General features: G+C 39.6%; 1 protein-coding gene across 3 annotated transcripts in view; it reads left to right on the forward strand.

Annotated features, from left to right (window-relative positions):
- The first annotated feature begins 9,725 nt into the window (after positions 1-9,725).
- Foxp2 (forkhead box P2) overlaps positions 9,726-16,516 on the forward strand; it is a 554,181-nt gene continuing 547,390 nt past the window's right edge. For 2 of the 3 annotated variants that reach the window (XM_027926404.2, XM_027926406.2), the window contains exon 1: positions 10,153-10,535. The gene's annotated coding sequence lies outside the window, so the exon portion shown is untranslated. Of the gene's footprint in view, positions 9,984-10,152; positions 10,536-16,516 lie in introns of those variants that run through there. The other variant, XM_071612711.1, reaches the window with a different exon arrangement.

The following is a 16,516-nucleotide window of genomic DNA, read 5'->3' on the forward strand; positions in this document are numbered from 1 at the left end:
AAATAAATATATGAAGATAGAAAGCATAATTACTAATAGATGAGACAACTTATTTTCTTACCATATTTGTTTTAGTTTGATAAGAACATTTTTATTGATTTGACAATTTTTGCTAAACTCATTTATAACTTGCTTTGACCTTCTCTATTTGAGCAATGTAGCTATGCTATAACCTAATTAGGAAAACCTCAAGAGACAGTGGATGTTTCTTATGATTAAATATGAAGTAAGAATCGTGTCTTACTTTCTCAGTTCACAGATTTTTAAAAATTTATTTACCTGTAATAAGACTGAAAATACTTTAACAGTGATCCTGTTCAAAGTAATCAAAGCTTAAAAGGTGTTTCTCCAATATAATTTTTTGATAGGCATATATGGAAAGTTGCCAGGTTAAAAAGGATTATATTTCAAGTGGGTTGTCTAAAACTTGGAACACATTTTCTTAGAGACAATGTTGTAAATGATGTTCAGATTCCCTGCTGTTTCATGAATGTGCTTATCATATGTAGAGATGCTGCATATATTATAGAATGTATACTACCACTCTTTTCAGTAATAAAATAAAAAGTAAACGTTGAAACGCAATTTTATATTTAATTTATTTACTATGCTTGGAGTAAATCCAGTTTTATTAGGGAATATTTATTTTTAATATTTTTTACCTAATAATAAATATTAAATACCTAATAATAAATATTTATTACCTAATATTTTATTAGGTAATTGTAAAAGACACATAGGTCACTGTCTTTTCAAACATTTACTTTGAAAAAAATTCTATACCACATTATTGTTTTCATATATTAAGTAATAAATCTTCACTGGAGAAAATTGTGGAAATATGAAAAGTAGGAAAAAAATCTCAAAGTCTTATTCTTTAAACATAACCTTTCTTATGATGGTCATAGTAGTTATCTGTTGCTTTGTAACAAATTACTTCCAAATTACCAACTTGAAATGAATAAACATTTATTAGTTCATTGTTTATGAAGTTTAGGTATCTAGGAATGGCTTACCTGAATAATTCTTGTTTATATTCTCTCATGTGGTTGTAATCAAATTATTAGCCAAAATTTCAACTACCTCTAATAGATACAACTGGGAAAGAAGCATTTGCTCCCAAGGCTGCTAGCACAGTCATAGGGAAGCCTCAGTTCTTTCCTGTCTGTTGGCCCAATATTATACTTGCCCACCATTTAGGCATCTCCTGATCATACATAGCAGCTTACCTAAGCCAGTGACGTAAGAGACAGATCCAGACTCCTAGTTGAAAGTCACCATCTTGTATACCTAAGTTCAAGTGGCATACAATCACATGTGTCATATGCTATTAGTCACTTAAACTAAGGCTGGGCATTAAGGGAAGGGACAATACAAGGCTATTAATTCCAGGAGGTAAGAATTATTGTGGTCTCTTGAAGGGTGGTATCACAATGGTATATTTCTTATAGGTCATCTTTTGATAAATTTCTATGTGCTATTGTCCCTCAAATAATATTAACAAGAACAGTTTATTTCATTAATCCTTCCTATAAACATTATTTTATTGGCTAGACTATATTGTATGTTGTTGACATTTTATATTGTTTCCAAATAATGTGTGCTATTAAATATGATTCTAATGAGAAAATACCTTACATAAATTTTTTTTATCTGTATCTGTATATCAGATCCTTTCCTTTGGATTAAAATGTAGCTAATTTAGCCCAAATTGCCAATTTGTTTTCCAATTGAGTTTTATCAATTCACTGACAGGATATAAGATTAAATGTTTCACTGCTCCCTTAAGACTTTCTGTGTTTTAAAACTGAATAGGTGGGTGTGATAAGGCTAAGTCAGGAGGGTCATAAGTTCAAGGTCAACCTCAGCAATAAAACAAAACTAAAAATTAGAAAAAAAGATGGGGGCTGTAGATCAGTGTTAAAATGCCCCTAGGTTTCTTCCTCAGTACCAAAACAAAATGAAACAAAACAAAACAAGAGTACTAGTATTTTATTTTCATGCTAGTTTCCCTGTTCCTTAATTCCTTATATTACTACCTCTGCTCTTAAATAGAGCAATCATAATTGTGAGTTTGTGTGTATCTGAAAAAGAAGAAAGAGAAGAAATAGAATTAGTGAGAAGTGGAAGGAATTTAGAGGTGAGAGAATATACAACTGAGCTGTGTGGGGGGCAGGAGGTGAAAGAAAGATTAATTTACTGATTTACTGAGGGCCTGGGAGAAAAGAGAGGAAGGAAACCAGAACATACCTTGATAGGACAAAAAGAACAAGGTGGTTAGTGGGAGAAGAGAGACGGGAAGGTAATTTCCTATGACTGTCTCCAGGAGACCATCTTGTCTTTCCTGGCTTGAGAGAGAAGATACTGGGAGAAGAAAACATGCAAATCCCTTCTTAAATTCAGAACAGTTATAAGTTCTTGTCCTTTTTTTCTTCTCAGTTCTTTTGCTTTTACTTTCTTTTCATTTCCTGTTTTAAAATTAATTTCCTGTGGTGAAATTATGACAAATTAGGAATAATCTTTTGATAAAAATGTATTCCATGAGTAAGAGTAACATGAAATAATTCAAGGAATTGATCTAGTGCCTCTTCACTGTTAAACCCACTATTGTCTTTGATATAACCATCTTTTTTGAACACAAATTTGTGACTTTGTCAAAAGATGATATGTTTTCTAAGGCTGCTATTTGGTGAATTACATATTTTTATCAAAAGGTGTATTCTTACCTTTATTTTCTAAGTGATGAACTTAAAGAAACAGAAAAACAGAGCTGGGTCACTTTCTAATTGAAGCCTTCAAGAATATTTTCTCTGGTTTCATTCTAGAGCTACCTCTATGTTATGTTTTCCTGAAATCCATGTTAGACTGAAATAATCCACTTATATATCTCATTTACTAGAATGTAAGTCTGGTCAGGGATCTAATCTTACATATCTTTAATTCTCAGATTGATTCTCAGAAAACCCACCACAGTGCTTAGTATATAAATATTTGTTGAGCCATTAAATGGTATAGTTGGGAATTTGAATGCCAGATTTAATATATCTTTATACGTATCTGCTAAGTTTTTTAATATAAAAAATAATGAAAATCTTCTGTTGCAACTGTTTTAGCCAGACATTTGGGTAGCAAAGCAGACTTACAAATTTTCTGAAAATGATATACAGCTAGAAATACAGCTAATGTTCTGACAGTATGTACTGAACATTTAAAGTATATTTTGGGGGTACAATTTTCATTCATTCATTTCAAAAAAAGAATTTTAAACATCTACTTGCTATGCATATTTGTTGTGGCAAGCAAAACACTTAACTTTATCTCACTGGCTGTAGTTGACCTTTGCCAGATTCTAGATGCCATGTGTTTTAGATAGTAATAAAGGGGATGCACTGGAAACAAGAGATATGAATATAGAAAAGGTGACTGGAAAGTTATCAAGAATGATTGAGTAAGAAATTGTGAAGGATGAAAGCAAAGCAGCAACCCTGGGGATAGATGGAAGAGGGCAATGGAAGACTCAATAAGTAAAAATACACAAAGACTAATCTGTTTGGATATGAGAAGATGGAGGGAGTGACAGATCTTTTTGGCTTTAAGGATTCAGTGGATTAAGTTATCATTGACGATGAATAAGGTGAAGTTAAAATATAGCTGATGAAGAAGAAAAGTAGGGAACCTGGTATGTCTACATAATTCTGATGGTGCTATTAACAAACAGTTGAATAGACAGATTTGGTGTTTGGGTAAGAAATATCTGTAGGAAATTTTAGAAGTTGTCATTGTGAAAGTAGTGAAACAAAAATCATGGCAGAGAGAGGGAAAAAAAGGAGGTGAAATAGAGGAGAAGGAAATACAAAGGAGAATAAGAATGAGGAGGAGCATAAGGGAAGGAGAAGTGGGCCAATAACTGACATTCTATGTAGTTTTTTTTTTTTTTTACAACTAACCACTTTAGTATATTTTGGGAGCATGCTACAATGGTAATAGATGTCATATAATATTCAAAATAAAAATCTATACTGATATAGAACTTTGATGTAGTTATTTTTCACTCATGGCTTAAAAAAAACAGTGCTGTTTTGCCTCACAGCCTTATAATGCTTTCATTTCTTTAAAGTGTAGTGAAGGCAAGTTGCTGGTTTCTCCTCCCATGAGTCCCTGAGATAATTAACCCTGAAAAATATCATAAACTATGGCTTGTTTTAGCACCTCTTGCCATCAGTTTTTCTATGGTGAGCACAGGCAATCAACAGTGATACACGCTTTACATGATTGAAAAAAAAATCTTGTAGCTAACTGCCTTTTTAAAAAAAGAATTCTTTTGGTTGTAGATGGATACAATACCTTAATTTCATTTATTTATTTTTATGTGGTACTACTGAAGATTGAACCCAGTGCCTCAAACATGCTAAAACATGCTATATGAGGGATGCAACACTAAGCCACAACTCCAGTCCACTAATTGACTTTTGAAGAAGCAAGTCATCAGACTCTCCCCATCCCATGTACTATGGTGGACAGGACATGACAGTTAACCATCTTCAGTATTGTAATGAAATATGATAGGCTTTGCTATCACTGAACCATAGTATTTTTGATGGATGTGAAGAAAATGTAGAGACCAGGGGAAATGTGACTAAAATGCCTTTTTTTCTGGAATAAGAAAAAAAAGGGCGATTATATGTTTAGAAATATTAAGCAGTTCAATAATAATTGAAGTTTTACCAACTGGCTATGGGACTTTGCTTTCATGTCTGGCTTTTCCTTTATGATTTTTAAAATGTGCGGAGTGGACTAGACTATCTTGAAGTTTCCTTTAGTTCTAAAATTTCATAGTAATTCTGAGACATACCAATTCTAAGACTAATTTAATGTTAGAAACATCAACAGGCAAAGGACTCTTATGTCAGGCAGCTCTACATATCTGAATCAACGTGGCAGGAAGTAAATATCAGGGATTGGCCAATTTAAGTAGGCTTAGTCTTAGACTATGTCTCAGAAGGATCTGGATTCTATTAACTTAAATGCTATGAAATTGTCGTTTGTGTAGTTCAAATATAGACAATTTTGTATATTTCAACTTATTCTAGTATGAATATAAGCAAGCCATTGCATTTTGGTTTAATTCATTTTTATTTATTTATTTATTTATTTTGGAAAATATAGACTTGATAACCAATTCATTAAAACAGAAAGGGGTGCAATGTTATACAGTAAGATATTCTGAAACACTTAAAATATAGATACAATATACATATTATACCTTTGGAGTGTTATGTAAAAAAGATGTAGTGTTCAACTCATGATGGAGGCTTTTGATTCGGTATTGGAAATCTTCATTCAGTAATTGTCCTTTTGCTGTATTCATTTGGATAAAGTCTTCTTTTGTATAGACTCTATTTTGCCTGGAAGATTCTATCCCAGAGCAACCCATCTTTGTCTTTCCAACAAGATCAATCAAAACTAGAATCTAATATTAACTATCTTCCAGTCATTTTTTTGACCACTTGCATCCAACTTCTTAGCAGAGACATGTTGTAGTTACATGTTTTAAGATTAGCTATATTAACAAAAAATTAGTTTGTATTTATTTAAGGGAGAACTGGGCATCAATTTTCACTGCAAAACACTGCTGGCCCCTGAAGTTGAGTCCCCATGGTTCATATCAGCAGCTTAGTAGATGCCAGGGTAGGAGCTGGGGGCGATGGAAATCTGCAGACCTAAAACTGATTTGAAAAGGCTTTATCTGCAGGCTGGCAGATGTGGGGTATTTATTTCTGAAGAGTAGAGAATCCTGGTAGAAGTAGAGGGCTTATGAACAAACATTTGTTTCCTCAGGATCCACGTAAATTCAGACCACAGGTCATAAAAACACAATGGGAAGTACAGTCTGTGATTTAAAAAAAAGAGAAAAAAAAAAGTTGGGAAAGCTCATTAAGATTTATTATAGGTCCCAAATTTTGTAGTCCCGAAGCTTAACGACAGATGGTGGTGTAACTCCACCAATTTCACAACATCTACATCCAATTTGACATTGTAACACATATTACCCTTGTTTTGACTTCGGTGAAACTAGAATTTTCTATTTTTCCTAAATGTATCTGGGAGGAGAGTGGGGATGGATTGCGTTAAAGGAGTCTGTTTATTTACTCGTCTTCAGAAAACTGCAGTTGAAGTGAAAAATTGGAACCTGGTACGTGCCTCTTTCTGTGTGGAAGAAAAAATATTTTGCCTTACTCCTAAAGATTTTTTCTTACAGACTATTTTTAGTAATATAACTTTGAGGTGGTATCTTTAGCAGGAAAAAAAATGCTTTTAAAAATTGTGATCCTCCAGACATCTAATAAGTGAGTTAAAATTTAGGCGTAAGTCACAAATACCCTGAAGATGGCTTTAGAAGAAAAATGTAGTTGTTGTTAGACTCAAAGTTCTGGAAAAAAAAAAAAAAACAAAACAGATTTTAGTATGTGAATAACTATATTTTTATAACAATTAACTAAAAATCCAAGCGGCTATTTCAGAGCATTATTAACATTAAACATTTCTAGTGTGTCATCTGAGTACGTCGCTTTTCTTCAAAATAGCTTTAGTTAGTCTCATTTGGTGTGGTTTATTTCGCACAAGATACGCTGGCAGATACCATTTCAAACGAATTTATCTTTCCTTGGGACCGCAAAAGAGCAGTGCTTCGGATTTTGTTGATTTGCGGTTTCATCGTAAAATAAAATGGAAATCAAATAAATTTTCGTGAGCGACCCTCGAGGTCCACTTAGTGAAACTCCTCACTCACCCAGTAACCCAGTTTAACTTTTCCCTGGAACCTCTTTAAATGACTTTTGCAGACCCACGTGCTCCAAAGCAGACCTGAGCTGTGGCTACGAGCTGTGCGGCGACTTCAGGGACAGAATTTGGCTTTCTGTCTCTCTCGGATAAGCAGTGTTTCGTTTAAAGGCTGGCGTGATCCAGTGAGCTGACCAGTGACTTGTGCAAAAGAAAACTATTCGTTCGCTGTTTGCCCTTTCAGCGTTTTCCTCCGCTGCGGAAACCCGGTTTTCCTATTATTATACTTGAACTTTTTTGGAGTCTGTTAGCACAGAGCGCTAAACCCCGGCCGGCTCCAGCAGCAGCCGAGGGGAACAAAGCCTGCAGTGTTCCGGGCCATGCTGGGGCGGGGGTGGTGGGCGAGTTCAAGGAATTGCAAATAAATATATTTTATGACCACCCATCAACAAACTACGTGCCACCGTGGCAGCCCCTGGTAGCCGGCTATGTCTGCACTGTGGCCAGAAGCGGGGGCTGGGAGGGAGGCGTCAGGAGAAGGGGAGCGAGCGGCGAGCCCCGGGCCTGAACTTTCACCTCTCGAACCCGAGCCCAGCCCATTGGCTGTGGCAGAGGGGTCCAGCAAGGGCAGCGGCTCCTGGCAGGACCTGCTTTCTCTACTCCCAGGGCGTCTTCCCGTCGGGAAGGGTTGGTGGCCAGGGGAACCGCAGCAGGCAAGGAAGAGATAAAGGGGTGAAGATAAACAGGGGCACAAGGGGTTGGGGGGTACAGTCTGTCTTACAAAGACGACTGGGAGGGTATGCAGCCAGTTTATGAAGATGAGTTCCTCCGACTGAGATAGCCTTTTGCACCTCTAGGCGCTTGGCTATTTGTACTTGTAGGAAAGAAGCATCAGAGGCTGCGAATTTCACCAAAACGTGTCTTTGTGTACAAAAGAAAAAAAAAAAAAAAGTGAAAGGCTAACTAAACCCGTTCCCCTCCAAGGCTTGAGAAAGTAACCGTCCTTCTCCTCTCTAGGAACTTGAACTTATTATCTCCAGTGGCCCAGACTCCTTTGTAATCCATGTTTCCAGCTCACTTCCTCGGGACACCTGGAGAGAAGGGGAAGTAAGTGGGGTCGAAGTATGCAAGGGAGGAAGAAGAAAAAGAAGTGAGACGCTGTACACCTCTGGACTGTTCTATTACCTTTATTCACAAATCCCGTGGAAAGGGACGTTCTAGGTTTTTTAAGGATTTCGACCGTTTGCCCTTTCACTTTTCCCAAAGAGTTGCAGGTTAATTCAGAGAGTCCGTTTTAATTTGGGTTTGTTAGCGAAGCATAAACGCAGATTACTTAACATAACATAATCCCTACCTTTCATAAGGGCAAGGTAGGGCCATTTGGGTCTGGCGTTTTCTAATATTAATGACTGCTCCCTCCTCCTCTCTGCGTTCCCATCTTTTAAAAAAGATTCGGATCATCTGTCCACAGTTCAGCCGGCATTTAGCAAAGACCATTTGGAAAAGAGTGAGAACACAATCCATAAGCAGAGCAACTTAACGACTGCCTGGAGTTTAAAAGCTAACAGCACAGCAATTCAGCTCCTAGTCTACCTAGGTCCTTGTACTCCTGGCTGGGGCCGCCCTTCTAAAACCAGCCCCGTGGCTTATTGACTTAATTGGTTTCACTAGAAAACCTGACGGCATGTTTACAAATGTGGGTGCCAGGGCTGCTTCCTCCCCGGGAGAATTGCGGGTTCTGAAGGGGAGAGTTGGTGCCAAGTGTGTGTGTGAGCTCGCGTCTGCCCTTTAGAGAAAAGGGCGTGCTGCTCTTTGAGAAAAGGGAAGAGTCTGAAGGCAAGTTGGTGCTGCTCACTCATCTTCCCAGTCACCACCACCCACTCTTCTGCCACCGAGATGTTAAAGTTAGCCGTTTTTTTCTCCGGGGAGGAGGGTCGGGAAGAAGTCCCGGGCCAAGCTCGGTTCACTACGGCCTCTTGGCTGCAGCTATTTGGAGAAAAGTTTCAGCGCCTTTCGGAAAGCCACGCTTTACGATTGACTTGTGAGCAGAGCACAGGCTCAGGCGGCGAGCGCGCAGAAAACGCAGCGGGCGGAGGGTCCACGGCCCGCGGGCAGGCAGCCTGAGGAGGGGCTGGTGGGAGATGGTAGGGAGTGACCGCCCACCCGGCGCTTGGGCTAGAGAGGGGCTCCGGAGGAACCCCTGCCCAGATTCTGGTCTTGCGTCCCAAACGGGCTGTCTTGCCTTCGGCCTTTCCCCTGTCATTCCCCTCAGTCCTGCGCGGGCCAGCAAGCCGCTTCACACCCTGCGGATAGATCAGGGACCAGGTGCTGGAGACAAGGCCAGAGCATCCCGCACACCGGCGCTTCGGCTTTGAAGGGCGTGTGGAGCAGGCTCTGGCAATTTCTTCTCTCCTTTCATTCTTGTTACTTTTGCTTCCCCCAGTAACTGTTAGGGTCGTCAGGAAAGCCTCAGACCCTAAAATTCCCAGCTCCATGGCCCCCGTTCTTCCAAGCCCCGCCTCGGTGACCTGGGCTGCGCGATCACCAGGAAGCCCAAGAACTCCTGGGCCCAAGTGAGACAGGAGCCACGACAATGAGGAGTGAGAAAGACACTCGGCCTTTCTCCGCCCAGGGCCGTAGAGGCGCACACCATGAAAAGAAAGGCCAATCAGCGTTTTAACGCACGCTGGGGTCTCCCTTTCTGACTCCCTTGTACTTTAACTACCTGCCACCAAGGGCTTTGGATCCCTTCGAGGCTTTCTGCACTTCACGTGGAATCCCCTGTTTCATTTGCCAGCAGCTCCGTCTGCTGAGAGGACGTACTTTGGGGACTGCCAAGAAGCAGCAGACACAACTCGGCTTTGCCAATACAGCATACGGTTTTGTTCTCGCCTCCCTCCCCACCCCCTTCCCTGACTCGCCGTCTGGGGCGAACGGGAGGAGGCGGAGCGGGAGGTGGAGAGAAGGGTGGGGGTGGGGGAAGATCAGGCGCAGAACAAACAAGTTCTCCAGCGAGTTGTTTACATAGCAGGTGGACCTGACGTCAGTCTGGAGGCTCCACTGCCAATCCGAACAATATTCTGCCCCGCATTTCCCCCTCCCATGAAGTTGGGGGATAGCTGGAGTGGGGAGACAGGCATCTTAACCGGCTGGTTCCAAACCACTTTTTGGATCAACAACAACGACAACAATAACAGCGCAAAGTAAGACAAAACAAACAAGTGGCCCAGCAGTACTTCAGAATCTTCTGAGGCGTGCCTTCCCCCACCCCGCCCCTTGGAAGAGAGGCGGCCCCGCGCGCAGTGTGTGTACAGTTTGCATTGCCAACAACACGCGCGCGCGCCCGGGTGCGCGCGCCCGCTAGCGCACACATACACACACAGACCCACACACATACACACACACACACACACATACACACGCACGCAGATCCGGGTGGGGGGAGCGGCAGCGCGAGACAGCGCGAGCCTCCGAGAAAGCGCGAGACACGCCGGCGCGTGCAGCTCCGCGGCCGCTGCTTCGCCCCGGCTCGAGCCCCAAGCCACCCGCAGTCCGCCCGCGAAAGCCCGCTCTGGTTATTTATGCGGCGGCCGGGTCCGCCGGCTGTGGTTTCCTCCGGCCCCCACCCCCGGGCGCGCCCCCCACTCGCGGCAGCAGCTGCCGGGACTCGCGCGTGGGTGTGTTGTTTGGGGGCTTCTGCCTGGGAGCCGCGGGTGCCACCTTCTGGGACGCTGCCCACCGCGTCCTCAGTCGCGGTAAGTTTCTTCGCCCTCACTCCGGCGCGCTGCACCTCCGCACCCCACCCTGTCCCAGCCACCTCCACGCCGGCCCGGGCAGCGACTTTATTCGCGCTCCTCTCACCGCCGCGGCAAAGTTTCGCCCCAGCGCCAGTGCTCCGCGCCACGGGGCGAGTGTGACATGTGTCAAATTTCGGCTCAGCGTTGGGGTCACGTTCGGGACCCAACATCACCACTTGTTGTTCTTTTTGCATTTTGCTTTGTATGGGGGAAGGGTGAGTCGAGAAAAGGGAGATTCGCTGTTGGTTCAGGATTTTTAATTTTGAATAAGCAAAATGTTGCATGGTCCAGAGAGACCGCGGCTGGGGGAAAATGTGTGTCCAAACACCAGATGTGTGTTTGTTTACTCTTTTATTATTATTATTGTTTGTTGTCTTTTCCTCTTCTCCCCCCCGCCCCCCCCCAAAACAACAGTAAAAACATCTGGCGGTTTAGAAGCGCACACTGTATTGATCCAACTGCTGACCTTTATTTACTCAATTGGGCAAGTGCATGCTTCTCCTCCCTAAGTTAGGTACTTAGGCGTTCATTTCAAAAGTACTTCTCTAGGAACTAGAGAGGACCAGGGGCACTCTTGTTTCTCCTGTCAAGAAACTCCTGGCCCCTAGTGACTCTTCAGGACAACCTTACATCTCAATTGCTGCCCCTGATCGAGCTCTTACCCAGGTCCATGCTCTAGCACTGCTTGCTTCCCCCAGGGATCTGTCCTGGTTTTTACTTTTATTCCGCCTTGGACCGGACTCTTCAGTCTTGGTGGGTTTGGAGTGAAATCCTGCTTTAGGGTATTTAGGGAGGGAATGTGGGAGGGGCACAGACACCTTTCGGAAAAAGGGAGAGTGTCTCCCTAGGCTTTTACCTGTAGGTCCGCGGAGGCCCGCGGGGTAAAGCCAGGGTCTCTTAAGATCCTTAGCGCTCCGGCGGCGCACGTGCGGCAGCGGTGCGGGCCAGACCCTTTCTGTGGCCGTGCGCGCCGCGGGTGCGTCTCTCCCCATCCCAGAGGCCAGCCTTCCCCGACCCCTCACCTCGATGTGGGCTCTCCCCTGCTGTAGATGTTCGGGCCTCTAGCGCACGGATGAAAAGTTGTCTCACTGTTCTGACTCTGAGCTCTCTTAGGTAAGTCTCTAAGGTCACCTGGCGCGTAGGGTGACACTTTGATTAGAGGGAACAGGAAGAGAAAGGCGATGTGCAGGTCTGGGGCTTTTGAAAGCGGAACCGAAGGGCGTTTTGAGTCAAGAGAGGCTGAACTGGCCACCTTGGGAGGCTCCTCAGAATCCTTAATCCCCAAGGAACAGGACCCATCTGTGTATTTGTTTACTCAGCTTTTTAACCAACAGATTTAAACCACTTAATGGACAGCTGCTATCTGTAACGCTCATATGCCTACCCCCACACACGTTTTCTTTCACCACATGTTGAAATCCAGGCAGTTGCTTGATCTTGAGGATTATTCCTCGAGTACTTAATACTGGTTGCTTCCAGGTGGGCAGGCATTGGCCACATGAAGAGCACCAAGTGGCCTGGGTGAGTTTCAGAAGGGGCGGGAAGGAGAAGAGTGTGAAAGACCTGTGGGATTGTGTAAGGTGTAATATTTGCAGTCATCATGGATTCAGAAGTGCTGAAAAGATCTACCTCCCAACATGCCCACAGTCTACTTGGAAGAATAGTTACATAGTAGCAGGTAAGCCCAAGGGAAAAAGTGACTCCCTGGTGTCAAGTAGCTGAAGTGGACATATTCCAACTGGAAGTATTTGGGGGAGATTTACTCTAGAAAACAAAAGTTTGCCTCGAAGGCACATCTTTGCACTGTCTCCTAACTCAGATAATTTGGTTAGGCAGCAGTGGAGACAGGGAGGGGTGTATTTAATAGCAAATCTGTGTCAGAGGTCAAAATTGAATTGAAGATGAGCTTTGAGATATTTTCATGTTCAAGTTTGCATTGTGCCATACCTCAGCAAACGTTTTATGTTGTCAAAGGCCCTGTTTATCTTTTCTGTCACTATGAGTTATGGATAAGTATATTCTCAGTGTACTGGAATTTTTAAATGTAGTGTTTGTTTAATGCAGTTAAACACATTTTACAATTTTGATTTATTTGCATGTACATTCCTACAGTGAATATAAGGTTATATACACTGTGATCATTAGGGCCATAAAATTTCATATATGCTTTAGAGCTTTTTAAAGCCCCTTTTCCTTCCTTCCTTCCTTCCTTCCTTCCTTCCTTCCTTCCTTCCTTCCTTCCTTCCATCTATCCATCCATCCATCACTTAACTTGACCCATATTCAGTGGTTTGGTCTGCTCAATACTTCCTTAAGAAACCCAACATTTCACTGTTTTCTTAAAGAAAAGAAATGTTTACTTGCAATTAAGTTACGGAGTTTTACTAGAAACCTGATGATTCCTCTCTCTAGGTGAGTGGGAGAAAAGAGCGCACTCAATATAAGATCAGCTTAAAGTTCACTTTTGAGCACACACAATAAAAGGGTTTTTCAGGAAATCATTTTTAACATTCAATTTAAATATGAATACAATAAATACTTTAGTTTTTATACATAGCTGATTAAAATGTTACCATTCCACTTTAGTGTGTATTATTATAACAAATGGAGCAATTAAAGGAGAAAATATACAGATAACAGTTATGAACTCCTTTGTAAATGTTTTTTTCAAAATGGCCCAAATTATGCTTTGGTATATCATTTTCATAGAATTCATATTCTGGAGTGGAAAGAGGCCTTTAATTACATTATGATATGAATAAATTTGTAAACTAGTTTTGTCTGAGTAAACTGTCATTGGAGTTCTCTTTCCCTGCACTGATGATGCTGTAATTGTTTTGCTTAAAAATTTGTAATTTTCTAGGAACCTTAAATAGGGAAGAAACATACATTTTTATCTATACGGATAACCTGTTATGAGAAGTAATATTCCCTTTGTAGGAGCAAGCTACCAAAAGTACAAAACAACATACCTATTAGTGTAAAGGTATGCTTATGCTTTATGAAAAGCATATTTAAATAGTGAAAATAACACCTGGTTTGATAGAGATTTATAGGGTATATAACACTGTAATGAATGTAGTCAAACAAATCTACCAACTATTTTTATTTCAAGAGAAGATGTGAGGGATACAGAATATACTTACATTAAAAGGGTATTATTTGTGATTTTTAAAAGGATTTATAGTTGGCTCTGCCTCAACACTCTTATTCTATTTTTGTGATAACAATCTCATGTTAAATCTGCTATTAGTTATAATATTGATAAAAACAGAATGATGGATGTGATTATATATTTTCTGCCTTTCTGAATTAAATCAGAAAGAGGTCATTGATTGTAAGAAAAGAATGTGATTTAGGACACACTTCAGAAAGAAGTTTTCTTGACATGATTGTTAGTAGACAAAATTGGAAATCCTAGTTGAATTCAGAAATGGAATCACTTCCATCACAATTACTGAATATTCATTTTTGGCATACTCCAACTATTTTTAAAGCTTTCTGATAAATAGTAGTACTTTTATCAATAAGTGAAGGGACCCAAAATGTCCTAAGCAGTGCCCAAATTAATATTGCTCCTTGATAAATGAAAGTCTGTTTCTTTTATTAGGTTCAATGAGATCTTAATATTTGTGTAAGTTTTTGAAGCAGTTTTATTGATGTGGCCTTTAATTCAGAGTTCCAACAAATTGGAGCAAATCCAACCCAGAAAGAGCTGCTTGTATTCTTAAGACTTCTGTAATGGTAATTCAGGTGCTTGAAACTTTTAAAAAACATATCCTAATGTTTATGGTTTGCAGGTAGTTTAATGCCTAATTTGAATTTTACATGGTTTTGGCTGGATCTCTTCATTCTTTGAATGCAGTAAAAAATTTCTTAGGTCTGAGTATTTCTCTCTTAATATACTTGGACAAATGTTGTATCACTTATATAGTCTTTATCAAGCAAAATAATATAAGTTATTTGGGCATTTTTTCCCCCTTCCTGAGGCCTAGCAGGTCATTTTCATTGTTTTCTTATGATTTCCTTCCGAACTTTTAGCTTCTTCATTTGTTTTTCAGAACTTTGAAATGGGTCCCACAAATATTTTTTGTTTTGTTTTCTCTTACATTTTAAACATAGAGAGAAGGGGTATCTAAAAGTGCTCTTACTTTTTTTTTTTAACCAAACATTGGTTATGTGAACATTCATTATTATTGAATTATATAAATACTCATAGCATAGTCTTTCCTGTGGAAATTCTTTACTGGTAGATATTCTTTCTTGATAAAATACATGGGTACTTCTACTTGTGTATTTACTTGTCTTATTATTATGTGATATTTTTGTATATATTCTATTTTGCTCTGTCCCTTATGTTTATTCCTTCTTTGACCCAAATTTTCCAGACAAAACAAACAAAAAAGTAATCAGCTTTGGTAAAATGTAAAAAAAAATATTATGACTAAGAAGCTAATGTTAAAAAGATGCCATAGAGAGGGTTTTAGAGAATTATGTTGTATTATGTGTAACAATGGTAATATTCAAACAAAAAAAAAGTCAACATATGTATGTGGTGAGGTGTTTGCAGTAGAACTATTCATTAAAACTATTGTTTTTTTCTTTAGATAGTTGCTTTAGTAGTTTGCTGTTTCTTCAAATGAATTATATTAAGTATTTGCCTAGGGAATCTTAGAAGTATAATTTTAGTTTAATAGTTGGAGTGATCAGGTATTGTGTTTATTTATACAGATATTTGCCTAGCAGGCAACTTAACCGAATATATTTGTATTTAAAATGAGGTATACTGGCATCATGCTTATTTCATTTTTAAAACAATATTGTGTTTAGATGATTTGTAGCTTATGATTCACTTTTACTTTTTCATTTTGTAACGGTGAACTTTTGTTTACTCCTTGTAAATCGTGTTATATTTGTTAAATTTTCCAACTTTCCACATACAACTTAAACTCAAAAAATATTTTAGTTTATTTAAATTTTGTATAATTTTTTATTAAAACACTTTTTCCTTCATCAATCAACTGTGGGAGCCCCGGTTAAACCTTTTGAATTCCTTGACATCTGAAGTGTGTGTACTCAGCTGTAGCTTGCTTTCAGCTTTCTACTCAGTTGTACTCTTTGCTCTTCCTACTATCCACCAAGGATATCTAGAACATACCTTCGCCTTATATTGATAAATATGTCATAGGACACTGATGTCTTCATTCTTTTCTACTGTGGCAAATTATTTTCATTAGTAAGAGTGAATAAAATTTAATGTTGAAAAAGCACATTGCTGTGAAGCAAATGAATTCCCAGGGGTTTAAAAGCTCTCAGCGTTTTTAGTTTATTAATGTTCCTCAATTTCCTTCAATTTCTGTCTTGGTAGACTTAAAATATATTTCATGGAAGATAATGTTGATTTAAAATTTATTTAAGTTTTTAGCAGTTTCTTTTGAAGATTTTTCTAATGTAAATCTAAAAGATGATACCATTAGCACGTCACAGGTTTTTTTCCAACAGGTTAAAGAAATTAACTCTGAATTCCCAAAACAAAGGATGCTACTAGAAAAGAACTTCAAGTTTTTCTGGTATACATTTTTTTTCTTTCTTCTCACCTTCTGTGTTATTTGATAACGTATTCTGTGAAAATGCATTCTGCCTCATTCTTATTTTCTATCATTTTGTTACATATATACAACAGTAGCCATGATTTTGCAACTTTATTTAAACCTTAAGAAAACCCAAACTTTCTTAAAGTGTATTTTGAGGAGAAGAAAAAGAAATCAATGGCAGACATATTTTGGAGAAAGCTTAACATTTCTCACTGGTAGATAGTGAGGAGAAACTTAACAGTACACTAATCCAAATATCTTAGCATCTTAGCATATGTAGACTGTCATAAAATCATCTCATTTAAAAAATGATCCCCAACATCTTTCAGAACTATTCGTCACTAT

This window comes from Marmota flaviventris, chromosome 1 (assembly GCF_047511675.1).
Source record: "Marmota flaviventris isolate mMarFla1 chromosome 1, mMarFla1.hap1, whole genome shotgun sequence".
Classification (NCBI taxonomy): domain Eukaryota; kingdom Metazoa; phylum Chordata; class Mammalia; order Rodentia; family Sciuridae; genus Marmota; species Marmota flaviventris.